Source organism: Rhyacophila brunnea, unplaced genomic scaffold, assembly GCF_057557595.1.
Source record: "Rhyacophila brunnea isolate RB1 unplaced genomic scaffold, BYU_Rbru_1.0 scaffold_20, whole genome shotgun sequence".
NCBI lineage: Eukaryota > Metazoa > Arthropoda > Insecta > Trichoptera > Rhyacophilidae > Rhyacophila > Rhyacophila brunnea.
The window spans coordinates 37,998,668-38,014,282 of record NW_028232860.1 but is presented as its reverse complement, the minus strand read 5'-3'; the positions used below and the strand labels follow the sequence as shown (position 1 = coordinate 38,014,282).

At 33.9% G+C, this 15,615-nt stretch overlaps 1 protein-coding gene across 3 annotated transcripts in view; it reads left to right on the top strand.

The window, feature by feature from the left end:
• The window catches only part of pnt (ETS transcription factor pointed), a 429,327-nt gene that overhangs the window by 384,257 nt on the left and 29,455 nt on the right, over nucleotides 1-15,615 (top strand). The gene's annotated exons all lie outside the window — the stretch shown is intronic.

Here is a 15,615-nt window from a genome sequence, read left to right as displayed (position 1 = left end):
TATCAAAATTAAGTTTGCTTTCCATTTCTCACGATGTTTTTATTGAAAATAGCCCACCTCAATGTGGCGAATACCTACCTACATAATTTAAATAGCCAGACGGGACTCGAACCCGTTTCCACTGAATTCCAGCCGATGTGTTTTAGCAATTGAGCAATAATTATTATTGAGTGCAAGTTCGCTATCACTAAATTTTTGAGAGATCCTGACGCCTGTTATTATTTGAAGTAGGTACCTAATTGATACCTTGTTTTAAAAAATACAAAAGCCGATTACCAAAAATTAACGCAGCTTGTTAAGCGCTTCAAGGTGTAAAAACTGCTGTTAATTTCGTAGTAATTAGATAAGACGCACGTTGATCAATTGATTAGGCACATTGGCGTGAATCCAGTCTGGCATCGTATTTTTTGAAATAGGTATATATTTCTAGTGGCTACCTGCAATAAATAAATGAAGAATGTTACATTTTTAAATCTTCTGAATATTCGTTTAATCAAATAAAATAGTTAACAATATTTGACTTCAATCTGAAAACCACTGAGAATAAAATAAAAAATCTACAAGCTTTTTACAACAATTTGACAACATGTTGAAAAGTACCCACCTACCCACCTACCCGTAGAACAATAATGTACCCCCCCCATTTACTACAGCGCAGCGGATGTTATTGTCTGCCGGGGTTTGCGAATTCGATGAAAATTTTCTCGGAAAATAATCACTGTCAACTTGCCCCACAAAAGGCATTTTTTTTCTTCAATAAAATGAAAATAAGACACTGGGCGTAACGCAATTCGATAGTTGTGCAATTTTTCGGAAACGTGTAAACCGAGACTATTTTTATTCGAGTTCGTTTTGAAAGACATCGGTGATGATAAAGGTTGATTTCCACGTACCCATCATCCTAGTATTGTTATTATAAAAAACTAATCTTTCATTGAAAACGTCCATTTCCTTCATTTTTTTGAAGTTATACCTACTTCTTTTGGGGCGTTTGGTAGAGAGTGAAATTGAGAGTTACGAAAGTTTGCGACAGTATGAAGTTATCTGCGAATCAGTCAGCTGCATACAAACGCAAGTTTGATAGTAGAATTATTGTTCCGTTGCCTGGGAAACGAATTTATTATTATTAGCCATTTGCACTTACGTAAACAAACAATTAAAAGTCAGAGTGACAGAAAAGTTGTTACTCAACTAAAGGAGAAATAACAAGATAATTAAGAGCTAGTCGAAAAATATCGCTATATATTTGTTTTTGTTTTGTTACGCCAAAGAAGTGTAACTTCAAACGCGCGTACATATGTACACGCACCGATTTTTTTAATCAAGTATATTCTAATCATCGACTATGTAATGTAATGGACGCGACATTTGAATAATAAAACGACCCTGCTCATAGTCATCTGAGTCTGCATAAAGAAATTTAATTATTTTGTAATCAAATAAATATTGATACAAAATAAACTTTAGATGTGGCATAAAGTATGTACCTACCTACACTTATCTACTCAGATACAATATTAATAAGTACCATCAACCGAGTGTAACTACTTGATGGGATTTGAATTTAAATTCTAACGGATTTAAGTTTTGAACTATTCCATCTGAGTCCTACCTATAGGTAGGTGATAAAGTTTTTACCTACTAGGTACGTAGTAATTTATTAAGTATATAAGTTAGAATTAATTGTAGATACTTTTGGTGAGTGCATATAGTGCCTGAAGATGCCGAAAGGCAAAACCCGGGTCGCAAAAAATAATGAAAATGGAATAGTACAAAACTTAGAATTTACCTACCTACTTAGGTACTTAGGATATTTTAAAAAAATATCTCAACCCACTTTCCAATATAACTTATTTTTTCAGATAGATACCGTTTATGTATTTGAACTATCATGCTTACGTTTTTACGTTAATATTGAAATTTTCTATCTGAATGTGTGTCCTGTACAAGTCAATGTTAGGGGCCCGATGCTTATAACTACGCCACTGCTTACGATCGCCAGTGCGTTGTCCCTAGAACGTAATCCGTCACATTTGTATGCCGATCCCGTATCATTAAATTAAATATAAAATATGTATGATTAATAATATAATAACCAGCGATACCTGTCGCCATTTTAATCGCCGCGATTGGGCGGGAATATTCTTTCTTCCAAGGCCACCCCGCGCCGTGGAAGCCATTTTGAAAAAGTCCGAAAGACGCGGGAAACGTGTGTTCGAAATATGAATATGAAAATTATTCTTATCGAGATTGAAATTTAATCGAAAGTGAGTGATTGATCGTGAACTCCAGTAGCTCCGAATTTAAATATTTTTTCAAAATTACCAGATTACAAATTAAATTTGATCGCGTAATCGGACTAATAAATTCGAAATTTGAAAATGGAAAAAATATAAGAATACTTACCTCCGATGCCATCAATCAAATAATAAGGATTAAGTACCTACGTTAATTAAAATTAAATGGTTTAATGATCTGTATGTCTGATTCGAATCCTGTTAGATGTGCTTATATCGGGAGGTAGTTTCCAAACGATGTCAAATCCACTTTTTCACAATGTGAGAAAATCGATATGTTTATTCCTCCTTCCAAAAAAAAGCGTTTATTAGAAACAAAGTAAGCACATTGTCTATAATATGATTACCTTCATAATGTATGAACCTAATGACGTGCTCCGCGACGAAAGTGGATTTAACGCTGTTTGAAAATTCAACTGCCCTGATTAGACTAGACATGGGGTTATTAGGATTAAACGTAGAGGACATTCGCTCACGACAATGTCTACAATATAAACGAAACACCCGTAGGTATTTAAAATGTAATAAACCTGAATACAATAGTGTTACTTATAAAATATTGAATTTTAATTAGGTACTTACAAATAAAACACAGCTACCCTACACATAATGTGATCTCGAATGTGAATTCAAAAACGATTATTTGACTAATTTTTACATACGAATTAAACTTGATTTTTTAGACGCCACACTTATAGAAGTATTTAGGCAAATATAATATTTTTTGCCAAGAAGTACCTACCTGCCTACCTTCCCAGTTACATAAAATATCTTTAGAATTAATCGTTAAATAAATTACATCTGTATAATATAGATTATATTCACTACTGTTGTTATCGTCTGTACGTACCTACTTATTTACTGTGCAATAGTTAGGTTAGGATCGCAATATATTTTTAATTCAACAGGTATGATAAACATTTTCGTATGTAAACTGCATGCATAATTGTATTAAAATACTGACCTATGGGTCATACAAAAAGCATTAACGTTAGTTAGCAATTATTACACCGCGTCGTGTGGATAATATTAGATATGTATTATTTTAATAGGTTTTAGTGTCTACCTATTGAATCATTAGTTACCTATCTGTAGGCAGGGTTTGAAGTGGACCGGAGCGTAAAATCAGCAACATTGTCGTTCCGTCTCGTGGAAAAAATAATTTTACCGTTTGAGCTATAATGGCCATATAACAAAAAATCTAACTCACTTATTTTTATATAACACACATAAAATTTGATAACTATATTAATATTTTCAGAAAATTAACGAGCGCTACAGTTCGTGAAATTTTCCATTTCGAGCACTGCCTGTAGGTATACCTACTTCTAATAATGAAAGAATGTTAACTTTGAATGATGTGCTGATAATATATTCGATAGTATTCACCTACTTAGAATTAGGGGTCGTCCATGTATGACATCACACGGCCTAGGTGCAGGGAATTAACATGTTTACTAACGAATTGGGGTGGGTCAAAAAAATTGTCATCATTTAGACATGGATGATTTTGTGCACAAATTGTGACGATGGCGGTGGTAAAAAATGCCGAAAATCCTGGAACGACCTCTTGAAATTACTAATACAGAACAGTTTAATAATTAAACAATAAAATATTTAGAAAAAATACAAACAAATAAATCAAGTTGGTTATTTTTGAATATTGTACTTAGAGTTATTTTAATTAAATTGTATCATATTTTATTATGCATACTTATTACCTACTGGTTTGTATGTTATCTATTATATTCCATATTCTAACATGCGATTCGAATATAAATTATGTACCTACTTACATTGTATATTATGTATCAATTTATTGCAGTTACGTACTAATCATTATTACTATTTCAATTATTTTCCGGTTATGATTAATAAAATTCATATAATTTCATACGTCATTTCAATAGATATTACTAATTGCAATTTAATATTCGCCTGCTGCTTACTTCACCGTGTCAGACTCCAGTCTCGGAGCTTACAGCAAACACCGAGACACGCCGTTTTCCTTGGTCTATCACCACAGCCTGCGTTTTTAACAGCAGTGACGCGTACATCACTCTTGTCGCTTGTCTTTGGTCTAGGAAGGTCCAGTATGATAACAAAATTTGAGGGGTTGTGTAGTTTCATATTAAGATTTCTCAACCATATTATAATATTGTAGTGGCCGGCAACACATGTCGATTAGCTCATTAAATCAATAGTAATAAGTATCTATATAGTTTCGTTCAAATAATGTATTGTATAATAAACTATGACAATATAACCTGTAGTGGAACAACTTAGCCTTGAAATTGCGCAGATTGCGATTTCTTCTACTGCGCATGAATTACACCGGGTAAATTTTATTATTAATACCGTTATTATTTCCTACTGTTCTTACGTAAACCCTATTGCATACTTTTATCTGTAAAAACTATCGAACTTCACGCTTTTTGTGATATGTTTATTATAACAATATATTATTAATACTATTTGCTTCATTACTGAGGATGGTCATTACTGAAATTACAGACGTTGCCAACAATCTCCTTCTGTCTAGAGCGATGTTGCTTTGATCTTGTTGCTTCAGTCGCTTTATTAGTAGTGCCGCTACATCTGGAAGACACATGCTCTTGGAACCTCCTCCCTTCGACCCTACCAGAAATCACCCATCTCTTCATACTGATCTGATTTCTTCTTATCACGTGACCGAAGAATTGGAGACCGCGTCTCTTGCAGTTGGCTGATAGACTTTTATGATGCCAAGCTATTTAAGTAGAGTAAATTTGTACGCATGGACGTCCATGGAATATGGAGCAACTTTCGCCACCATCATTTTTCTGAAAGTCCAGTTTTCAACACCGATTCTATTGAGTTTGTAGTTGTAGTTTTTCTGGTGCTGATTCTGATGGTGATTCATAGCGTTCTTGGACATAACTCTTTTTATTATTATATTATGAATTGAAGTCATTACCCGCAGACTCGAATGAGTGGGTTTTAGATTCAAATCATAGACTAATATGCTGACCGAGTGTCCATCAACCTTTCTAGTAGAAAAAGTATCTTCTGCATACGTTAGATATTTCTTATATTATTTAACTATTAATTTCCATCGCGCACATTTAAAAGTTTTCCAAACTCTGATTTTTAGCAACGCAGAATTCTTAACATACAGAGCACGCGTCGATGGAAAACGCTCCTCATTTTCGTAATCAAAACCTGCAATCTTCAACATAATCTTCAACGAGGATTACGAATTTCGATACGGGAGAAGCTAGTTAGTTATTCACAACCCGACGTGGTTATGAGACGTCGGTATTATTAAAAAATCTGTACGCATTATTGAACGTGAATCAATATTGTAATTGACCGATTAATATTTTTCATTGTCATATCTCAGGTTCAAGGGTTTGGCTCTAGGTTTATCTACCTCTCTATGAATAACTTAATTCGCGTTAATTGTCCATTGAAACAATGCTGGCATTACGTACACATTTGCCACTGACTTACTCTGGAAGAATTTTTATTATTTTACACGCCATATATTAGTGGCGAATACTCGATTCTACAAACGAATTGTCACGGCTGCCATTTCACACCGTTGTATATAGTGTAAACCACAGAACAAAATAATCTGAGTTCCCTGGTGTAAACTGTAAAGGACGGAAACAGGGCTCGGGAACATACATGCATGTAACTAATAGACTTAATAGAAATAATTACAAGATAAAAAGAACTTTTTATATACTTACCACTTTTTTAAATGGATCATATAAACTTGACAATTCTATGTATTAATAATTTAGGACAAATAGGGCAATTGTCAACAAATCATTTTTTTTGTATTTTGCAACAAACAAACAAATATAGAATACTGAAATGTCATTTTGATTTACATGGTAACGCACGTATATATTAAAAATTTTGTTGCTAGGTCCACCCCCTTAGCAACCAATAATAGTGGATTGGATTACGGATTTCTTCCGAAATAACTTTTCATACAAAACAGATTTAACTGAAAATGAATTCAATTCTACTTAAAGATGGCTAAACGTATTAAAAGAATTCATTGTCATCGTGTTCTGACATATTCTAAAAGTTTCAAATGTCTAGCTGGTTGGGAAGTTAGTTAAAAATTGATTGCAAGATTTGTACTGGATAAACAACCACCGGACAAATAAGAATACGAGCTAAGAAAAACGTGGTAAAATAGAGGATTGCAGTTTCGCAGATCGCTGCTAATGCGTCCGTACCCATTATACCTACCAGTGGCGAGGAGTGGAGGTAGCCTGTTAAGCTTTAACTTTTGTTTAAGCATGTATTCGACATAAAAAGTGAACACTAAACTTTGTCAGTCATACTTATTTGTTTTTATTGAACTAAGAACACAAATGGTGCTGGTTAATTTAAAAAAATAATAATAAACCCTTCTTAAACCAAACCATAATAGTTTTGGTATATTTTGGGCGATACGACAAAATTGTGCACAGTTTTTCATTTATAATTATTTTGTTTTCGTTGGATTAATAATACATATTACCTACACATATTGTTGGTTATTTTTTTTAAATTCATTAAACCCTGCCTAAACCAAACTATAATAGATTATTCTGTCTATAAAATATTCAAAGTTATGTATGATTTATTGCATAATTTGAGATATTTTATAGATAGACTAGTATTTTTGACTGTTATCTAATAGGGTATCGCTGGGTTTAATTGAATTTTAAAAACTAACTAACACCATCTGTAAATTATAGTCTTATTTCAATGAAAACGAATACGTATGACTGATCTGGGTCTGACAAGTACACGTATTGTTTTTCAATTTGTGTATAAGTCAGAGTAGGTATCTATATACCTAATAGTTTGAGCAAGTGGCTGACATCCATTTCTCGTAACAACGAAAATCTGTTAATACAAACCTTCACTCTGTGGAGGCCCATATGATCCTTTTAGGATAGGACATGGTCGAAAAAATTTATGGCGGATCTTAACAGCCTACCTCCCCCCTTCGCCACTGATGGGTATCTAGTGTATATTTCTACTCTTTCTATAATATAGCCCCTGGTCTTTGGTTTGATCATATCTACTTTTATTGCGAAAAATATGGTCGAAGTATGCAGTCTTTCTACACTTGGTAGTAGTTAGGTAGATAGTAAAAGTTATCCTAATTGTTTATTGGTTCATCTTAAAACCTTCCCGTTAGTAATCTGAGTTAGTCTTTATGAGTATGATATGATTTCCCCTGATATTCTCTATAGATTGAACCTTACAGGAAAATACAATATGAAAATACATAATCACATGTCTTATTGGTAGATCTGGCAATTAATTACTTACCAGTAATGTGGATGTGTTATGTTGTCACTTTTGCCGCTGAAATCGAGCCTTACCACGTGAACCTTGAACCGGACGCCCTCCCGCCGCCGTGCAGACGTGACCTTGACAGACGTCCCGACGCTGACCTCGGCAGCCTCGCCGAAGAACACGCGGGTCGACGATGGCTTCGGCCAATTTTCCCACACTCCACGAGAACAATGCCAGCACGTTAATTCGCTCGCCGCGGCTGTGTTTTTTGTACGCCATTTTACGTTCATCTCGTAATGGGACATGTTCGCCTGATACTGTCATTTGGAAAATAATACTCTTTTTATTCTAAAATATTCGTTTTTTTCACGACATAATATATCTATGCGTTTCTGTTATTCATGATGAGAATCAGTAGGTATATGTATAAACATACATGAGAAAATTGTCGTTTTTTACCGTTAAATAAGTAGTTAAGTAGGTATACATATATTATACCTATTAGCCACGATAGCCGAGCGGTCACCGCGTCGACTTAGGTATAATGTCTTGGGCTCTGGGTTCAAATCCCGGTCTGGCAAAATTATCAATGTGTGTTTGGACGCAGAGGATCGACATATTATAATAGGTTGAGCAAGTGATTAACATACATTTATCATAGAACCAAAAAACCTATAACACAACCTCTACTCTGTGAAGGTAATACCTATACTATGATCTTGTTAGGATCGAACATGGTAATATACCTATACCTACATATTTTCTTTTTTTGATGACGCTTTTGATTTATTGTATTGGATAACACACTATTTTTTTAAATCTTTTTTAACACTTTCACTTCGATTTATCCACTCCGAATATTTATTTCAATTTGAATCGAGCATGTTCTTATAGAAATTGACGTTTTTAGAGATTCAAAATCGTGTTTCCTATCCGACACCATACTTCGTAGATCTGTCACAAATTGATTGTAATGGTGTTTTAATTATTTCTATATAAGATACTAGATATAACTGCACTGTAAGCATATATCAAACTATCAATGGTATTCTTTCACAATCCGATTAAAATAAATGACTGCGTTATTTGCTTGTCAGTTTATTTTTCAAATTTAGAATTTCCCTTTTCGTGCGGGTTTTCTCTCACATTACCCCTTTTAACACGCCTTCTCTCACGCATTTCAGACATATAAATAGATATATCAAAACAAATAAAAGGCAGTAGCGAAGGGTGGAGGTAGGCTGTTAAAATCCGCCATAAATAGTGTACATTAAACTGTGTTAGTCATACGTATTTGTTTTTATTGAACTAAGCTACAATCTATAAATGGTATTGGTTAGTTATTAAAAATCAATTAAACTCTGCCTAAACCAAATCTAATAGTTTTGGTATATTTTGGGCGATACGACAAAATTGTGAACACTTTTTAATTCATACTTATTTGTTTTCGTTGGATTAAGAATGCATAGGTATTATCGGTATAGGTGTTAGGCTACATACATGTTGTTGATTCATTTTTGTATATTCATTAGGCCCTGCGTAAGCCAAACTATAATAGATAAAAAATATTATTCTATCTATAAAATATTCAAAGTTATGTATGATTTAATTGCATAATTTTAGATATTTTATAGATATAGGTACGAGTATCTTTTGACAATTATCTATTATGGCTTGGTTTCGCAGGGTCTAATTGAATTTTAAAAACTAACCGACACCATCTGTGCTAATACGTATGACTGACAAAGTTTAGTATGCACTATTTATGGCGGATCTAAACAGCCTACTTCCACCCTTCGTCACTGATACCTATAAGGTTAATTAAGTAATTAACTACTTAACCGATCTTTTTTTTGCAGATTGTAGATATGTAGATTAATCAATTTGAATTTAATATTCAGCAAGTGGCAAGCACCCTCGTGTTAATATCAGCTGATCACCACACAGTCACATCTTATTGAGTTCAACGCGTTGTTACATTTTCCCATGACTAGCATGATGCCCTGGTGACGCATCCCGAGCACCATTGTCTGGTCTCTGCGGCCTTTGTGCGGAGTCAAGTCTCCATTGGCATCCATTTTATGTTCCTTTGTTCGTTGGACGTTGGCTTTTCACGGCTGCGTGACGGCCATTTTACCTCGGAAGAACAACAGGCCTATCTTGTTAATGTGTAACATTGTTTTCCAGCAGTCATATTAAATGTAGGTATACCTCACTTACAATAGAATATTATGATCATTTCTGATCGAATCTCTCAATGTAACACAGTTTAATTGCACCTCAGTGATAGGAAATGCTGGTTACCAACCTTTCAATATGAACTTTTTATCATAATTTATATCTACCTGCCTACATGTTTAATATTATACAAAGACAATCTAAAGAATAAAATATTCATGTTTCTTTCTTCTATAATTCTCGAAGTTATTCACTTTTTAAGTACTAAAAGATCACAGATTAGTCAGGTAAGTAGGTAGGTACCTAGTAGGTAGTTTGAAAGAACGGTCCCCGTTTGTTGGATTAACATTTAGTTTTAAATTTAATTGTTGGCTATCTATCTAAGTCGGACTCAGCGCTCTAAATGTACAATTTTATTAACTGGAGGGCTATTTTTTTTTAATAAACCCTGCTCAAACTAATCCATAATAGTTTTGGTATATTTTGGGGGATATGATAAAATTGTGCACACTTTTTCATTCATACTGATTTGTTTTCGTTGGATTAAGATTACATAATTACACATATTGTTGGTTCATGTTTTTAAATTTATTAAGCCCTGCCTAAACCAAACTATAATAGATAAAAAATATTATTCTATATATAAAATATCCAAAGGTCATGTATGACTTACTTTTAGATATTATAAAGATATACGTGTATTTTTTGACTATTACGGCTTGGTTTTCGCATGGTTTAATTGATTTAAATAAAAATAACCAACACCATTTGTAAATTGTGAACTTATTTCAATGAAAACAAATAAGTATGACTGAGAAAGCTTAGTGTTCACTATTTATGGCAAATATTGACAGCCTACCTCCACCCTTCGCCGCTGCTAGTAGGTAGTTTTAAAAATATATTTTTAGAAGAAGGTAGGTACCTATAAATCTAATATAGAAATAATTTATAATAGTATGACGAAATGGGTTTAGATTTTACCCAAAATACAATCAGGTAAGTGTAATTAGTATCTAAATATACCTACCACTTATTTATAATTTACTACGGAATAAGGGTGTCTTATTCAGCATGCCTACAGAATGCCAAAAAGTCTCCTGGGTAGGCTGATACTTCGGTCGGTATAGTAGGTCCCTATGTTTGATATTGCCTAGATTTGACAATTTCACTTGACTTCCTGTGGTTATTTAGGTAACTCCGGAAAAGCGAATTTAATATTCAACGCTTTCGCTTATTGGCTATTTAAAATTAAATGTTACTTTGCAAATTTCATCAAGATCTCATTTTATGATTTCACCGTGTAGTTAGTTCTTGCTATCTGGATTTGTAAATTATTTACGTGGGCACCTACTTACCTCATTGCCTCTTCGCTGTTTAGTTGACAATCACAAGGTTCGGTATATCTATTCAACTTTCTGGTGTGTAGGTACTTAAGATGTCAAGAAGTTATGGTCAAATGTGGTAAATACTTTTTTAAATCATCATCGTCATCCTGAATCTATCTAGATGAAGCCCTCTCCGAGCTGATTCTGCTCCTTTCGGTCCCTTGGAAAAAATACTGTGTGATAAACTGACATTAAGTAAGTACCTACTAGAATATTTATTAATATTGGGCATTAGAATACAATAGTTAAGGCGATTTCTTTACCTACCAGAGGCACCTAGCGGAAAAAAATACGAAGCTTGCAATGCGAGACATTATTTTGATAATTTACAATTTAAACTGTATTAATTAATAAATATGTAAGTAGGTACCTAAGTACCTACCTATCTGAAAACATTAAAAAGAAAAATATTTTTTTATTTTAAGTCAAACATAAACTTACAATTGTAAAAAAATGTCGGTAATAAAATGTAAATTTGTCGCAGGACCCCCCCATCTTATTATTAAGTAGGTACATATATTTTATGGTCATATTTATTATTAAATTTTAGTTTATTAAGTTTTCTAAGCTTAACCGATTCATAGTTTTAATATTTTTATATTCATTTTAAAAAACATCGATTTTTATACTTAAAAATATAAATGTGTAATAACTTGAAATCTTTTTTATTTATACGATATCACTTTGGAACGGTGTTAGTGTCATTTGAAAGTACTAACTAAACCAACACTTAAATGAGTAGCCTACACTGCCAGAAGTAGATATTAAATTAGGTGAAGTCTCCATCATGGCCCCCATACCCTGAAGCGAGCCCCCAGGCTACGATATATAGAGCCCCCCCCCCTACGCTAAGGTTAAAGACAGTGTGACGTTCTACAGTAGCGTTTTCAAAATGGTGTTCACGGAAAAATTAAGGGTAGATATTTAGGACCTATATTTTTGTATTTTTATCTACATCCACTTGAATTATGGAGTTGTCGAGTATCGACACACAATAAAAAATTGCATCGCACAATCACATAATATTTTATTTCTATTAAAGCAAAATTTGTGATGTGTGTTTATCTCACTTATCTGGTCGATTCGCCACGCTGGGCCCCGCCTGAGCGCGGGCCCCCAGACTAGAGCCCTATCAGCCCCCCTTTATGGGGCCCATGGTCTACAACCTACATTATTGATGAATGTCACAATAAAGTTTTTGATACGTACATTTTTTTTTTGTATTAAACGATCGTAGGACAATTAAGTCAATGAAAACAGGTTTACGTGTCTAACAGGTAGTCAGTTAAGACAGATAGATAGTAGTTATATGAACCAGAATATATCATGGATACTCCGCAATTAAGCAAAAGCACCTACTAAGACAAGTATCTACTTAAATCTGAATGATTTGAAAGCTCGTAGCAGTAAAATTAAGAACGTATGGGAAAAAAGGAAAGTGCATTGGCTCAAAGCCTCTTATTTCTTACCTCGGCTTAGTAAAGTTCTCCATACATTATAGGCGGCAGGTGTTTCTTAGCCTGTTGCTTTATCGCCGGGGAGGGGTAGTGTCGAAGTGGGGGAACAATCTCCGGAAACGTTCGGCCCGCATCGGCGCTCGTCGGTCGTGCGCCTCACGTATGCCTATATACCGAACGGAAGTCAACTTGTCAGTTGAAATGACGACGTCGTTCGTGTTCTACGCGCGCTGTGCTTTTCGGATATCGAACGTTGATTTTCTTTTTAAATAAAACGGCGGCGATATATCGCAGCGTTTTTCGCCGTGCGCAATTATTTAAATAATAATATTAAAAAAACATTTGTTTAAAATAAATAATTTATTCACGTATTTCTATTTTAATTGGTGCATTTATTTAAGTTTCTCAAGTTGATGGCAGAGTCGTACTTACGCAGTCCGCGAAAACTTCATGCCGAAGTATATTCGCATTGTGTTTTGATCAAAATAAATTACTCCCAGTAATTTAAATGGTAGTTACTTTGTTATAAAAACTCGTATATTTCGTTCTGATGTTTTAACAAAAATGAAATACGCAAATAGATTCAGTGTTGATTATTTATGTACTGCGGACAGTGACAATTTAAAAACACATCATCATTAGTCTTATTTCATTTTCCTAGATATTATATTATACTGAGACTTAAAAACATTGAAAAAATAACATTAAAACTAACAATATACCTAGTTACTTAAATAATTATAATAAAAGTGCGGAATATTAAATAATATTACCTTATTTATAATAAATAGTTATCTACCTAAAATATAATACCTTAGTAGAGTTTTAAATCGTTGTGATATTAATTATTCAGTTGGGCTGGCAACGATGACAGTTTTCGCAAAGTTGTCACCCTGGGTCGTTCGCGAGTTCCTCCAGTGAGGATATTCTGTTGGTTGAGTGGTCCTCCGGGACCCCCGAGTGACCGGAAAGGCGCTGCCGGCCGTTTCCGGTGCGCGCCGGAAGTGAGCGTCCACGACGACGGCGGAAGAGGTTGGCGCCTCTAACATGGTGCTCCTGGAGCTGTCCACAGACGCCTACTATGGGGACTGCCCCGGCTATTCGGACATCGATATTGGATCAGCGTTTCTGCCAGGTTAGCCGACACGATGGATTGTCTGTTGGAACGATCAGATCCATAAAATGCCACCAAGAACTCTTGTGACTCGTAGACATTATCTCGATATAACTTCATTAAACATCTTAGGTACCTAGGTACATACTATCGCCGCAAACTTAATAATTAGTTACCTATCTACCTGTTTGTATTCGGATGCGTTTTAGCAGCCTTCATTAAATAATGGTATTCGATTCGTAGATATCAGTAGCGAAGAGTGGAGGTAGGCTGTTAAGATCCAGCATAAATAGTGCACATTACTCTTTACTCTTTAGTCATACGCATTTGTTTTTATTGAACTAAAGTTACTAAAGCTACAATTTACCATACTAGTTTTGGTATATTTTGGGCGTTACGACAAAATTGTGCACGCTTTTTCATTCATACTTAGGTATTTGTTTTCGATTAACAATACATATTAGGTACCTACACATGTTCTTGGTTATTTTTTTTAATTTAAGCCGTGCCTGAACTTAGCTGTAATAGATAAAATATTATATCTTTAAAATATCCAAAGGTATGTAGTATGATTCGACTGCATAATTTTAGATATTTTATAGATATGTACGTACACGAGTATTTTTTGACTATTAGGTATATCCTATCTATGATGGATTGGTTTTCACAGGATTTAATTGAATTTAAAAACTAACCAACAGCATCTGTAAATTGTAGTCTTATTTCAATAAAAACAAATACGTTTGACTGACAACGTTTAGTGTGCACCATTTATGGTGGATCTTAACAGCATACCTCCACCCTTCGCCACTGACAAATATCTAATCATCTACTAGATATGATCTATTCTTATGTTCTTGCCTTACCTAGATATGTTATAATCTGATAAGGTTACATATCAAAAGTAGATGACAAATAGTCCAGATTAAAATAGTAGTGCGTTGTCTTGAAAACATAATTAACAGATAGGTATCGGCGGTAGATATCTCTACGTAGGTACCAATCACAAATGCGTTGGTTAGGTTAGGTACGTGTATTAATCATATTTTTCACGCATGTATTTAAATTGAATACCTACCTACCTATCCCTACCGAGATATTCATGTACCTACTTACGTTTCCATCTCACTGTAGCTATAAACTAATTTAACTAAAAAATATATATAAGTATATAATTGAAATCATTGCAAACAGATATCTATACTATTTTTTAACATCTTAAAGGGGTATAAACAGCAATTAAAATTAGATATCTACTTAGGCCTAATTTTATTTTTATTTTCATTCACGCGAAAAACTTTCAGTTTTTTGATGTAACAATTTTCTTGTCTTATCTTTTGTGACTGTCAATACACACTCGTAGTAGATACATTCGACAATTGGTTTAAACCAGGTACCTACTTGATTACTACCAGTCTATGTTTGTTATGGATCATAATTATTATATTTAATCATGCCTATATTGTTGGGTAATTACACTCAGGTATACCTAATGATAGTATAATAACCCATATTTACTTATTATTTGATTATGTATGAAATCCATTTATAAGGGTGTAAACGTTTAGAAAATGATTTCGGTATATGAATAATCACACGTTAAATTAATTAAGTAATTATTATGAATGAGTAATTAATTACTGACCTAATATATTCATTAAATTTAATGTTTTAGTAAGTATAAGTATAAAATTGCTAAGTGGGGTAGTACAAAACCGGATTTACCGTAGGGCTAAATGGGCTATTTTTCAGGGAACTTGGTAGGGGCCCCGGGGCTAGAAAAATAAAATTATGAAAAACTTTCAGCTAAACGAAGCAGGTGTACCCGCGCACGATTGCTTTACAGGGGCAAAAAGCTTGACAAAATTAGGTGGCTATTTTCAATTAGTTAT